This window comes from Gavialis gangeticus, unplaced genomic scaffold (assembly GCF_001723915.1).
Source record: "Gavialis gangeticus isolate Ggan-Ray unplaced genomic scaffold, GavGan_comp1, whole genome shotgun sequence".
NCBI classification, from domain to species: Eukaryota; Metazoa; Chordata; order Crocodylia; family Gavialidae; genus Gavialis; species Gavialis gangeticus.
Genome location: NW_017728992.1, coordinates 153006289 through 153008522, shown reverse-complemented (window position 1 = coordinate 153008522; position 2234 = coordinate 153006289). Strand labels below are relative to the sequence as shown.

Genomic DNA, 2234 nt, shown 5'->3' with positions numbered 1-2234 from the left:
CTCCCTCCCTCCCATCTCTCACAGCAGGGACCCCACAATGCAGATGTGTGTGTGTCCAATTTCACTAGGACAGGAAGACAGAACAGTGACCACTTAGGGTTGGTTGGAGCTCATCAACAGGTCAGATGGTAAGCAGTTTAAGAAGCATTTGAAGTAATGGAGAGAAGCTATTGTTTTGCTGATTGGGTGATAAACACTGTTATTATCCCCCTGCTGGCTTGCTCACCTGTCAGTTTGCTGCAGACCATATAAAGAAGCAAGGAGGAAAATCAAAAATCTCCCTATCGTCAACAGATGCATTCACTGCACACCCTGCCCTCCTTGCCTTCGAGTGCTAGCAGGGAACTGGGGGCTGGCAACACTCCCGCTCCTAGAGCAGTGAGTGGGGAAAAGCCTGGAATAGTGCAGGAAGATCTCCCTAATCAGAACATCCTGCTGGAGCCTTGTCACACCCCCCTCTGCTCAGCACTATTCAAGGGAAGGGATGGCTGCTCTAGCCCTGCAAAGATTGGATCAATTCAGGCTCAGGCTTTTTGAATGTCTGTCTCTAGCCCTAAAGTATTTCAGTTTTGCAGGTGTTCTTGAGTCGTCATGGATTTCATTCCCTTCATTTGAGAAGGGCATCCTTTCCAGTGTTGATATTATATATATTTAGAAACATTTTTGTAAAAGCTTTCCATGTCCTCTTTAGTTTTAGTTGCTTTTACTTCTTCCCTACAGTTAAGTGAATGCCTGTTATTTAGTTGGTTTGTACTCATCTCCAGCACTCCTGATCTATTTACATCACAGAGTGCAATACAGTAACCTCCTCAAATTTCACCTCTTGGAAAAGTAATTCAGAGATTTGCACTGATAGTAGGGGTATGGCAAGCAGGCCCTATTTGATTCAGATTTGGATTCAGCCCAAATCAGGGACAGTAATTTGATTAGTTGATTTGGATCACTGTCCCTCATGCAATTTGACCAAATCTGAATCTGAAGATTTGATGCCGATTCAGAAAATTGGCAATTCAGACAGACACAGCTTTAAATGTTTTTTCTACATACCTTGAGGTACCAGTGTGGCTTCTGAATGCTGCAGTGTTGGGGTGGATGGAGTGTCTCACAGGAGTGCGGGGGGGGGCCCTCCACGTGCTCAGTGGTGAACCTGGAAGTGGACCGGAAGTACTTCTGGTCCACTTCTGGGTCCACTGGGAAGCACGCAGGACCCCCCCCCCACACACTGCTGCTGCCCCTGCTTGGCGATTGGCTGCGGTGAGCCCTGGGTGCCCTTCTCCCCCTCCAGACCCAGGAGGCACCAGTCACTGAGCCGTGGGAGTGTGTGGCGGGGGGGGCCAACATGCTCCTCAGTGGACCCAGAAGTGGACTGGAAGTGATCTGGTCCGCTTCTGGATCTGCTGCCAAGCATGCTGGGGAGCCCCCTGTGCTTCTGTAGGACACTCCATGTGCCCTAGCATCACAGCATTTACGAGTTGCCTGGTACCTAGAGGTATGTGGAAGAAACATTTAAAACTGTGTCTGTGTCCGAATCTCTCCGAATCAATTTAGAGGGCTCCAGTTTGATTCGGAGAGATTAAAGGGTCCTCTGATTTGATTTGGGTTTGGAGATTCAGCCACCGAATAGGGCCGAATCTCCATTGAATCAAATCAGGGACTGAAGCTTCACACAGCCCTAACTAACAGTGTCTTGCTGCTTGTTTCAATCCTACAATAAAATTTACTCCCGAATTATGTTATTCATCTTGGTTTGCTTTAGTATTTTATAGTCTTCTGTGATGGCAAATTTCACTACTATTTCTTAGAATTTTTAAGTACTCCACCATTTTTTCTTGGAATGTTTTATTTTTGTTTTACTGTCACCTGTGCATCTATTCCATACTCTTCTAAGTCTCACTTGCTTATCTTCCCTGATTCAGGCTTCTTTTCTACTTTCATATTCTTAGCCCCTCACCCTTGTAGTAGTTTCATGATAGCTTTTCTATTTGTTTCATAAAACTCTTTGTTAATGGACAGATATCTGGGTTGTTGATTAACTTCATCATAGAATTTTTCTGTGGTTTTTGAGTTTTTGGTTCCCCAGGGTTGGTCTGAATAGATTTATTTACACACACATGCATGTTCTCTTTCTCTCTCTCATCTCCCTATACCCCTATTAGTCTTAGTGGTCCATAGAAGATGTCCACTTTCATACAAAATGAGGTTTTCATTCCTTGAATCTAACACGCTCCCCCCCC

The 2234-nt window shown here is 45.3% G+C and overlaps 1 protein-coding gene across 7 annotated transcripts in view; it reads left to right on the top strand.

The window, feature by feature from the left end:
* RUNX1T1 (RUNX1 translocation partner 1) overlaps positions 1-2234 on the top strand; it is a 184738-nt gene that overhangs the window by 76228 nt on the left and 106276 nt on the right. Inside the window, exon 1 of one of the 7 annotated variants that reach the window (XM_019527921.1) lies at positions 630-634. The exons of the other annotated variants lie outside the window; for them this stretch is intronic. The gene's annotated coding sequence lies outside the window, so the exon portion shown is untranslated. Of the gene's footprint in view, positions 1-629; positions 635-2234 lie in introns of those variants that run through there. 7 annotated transcript variants of the gene reach the window in all.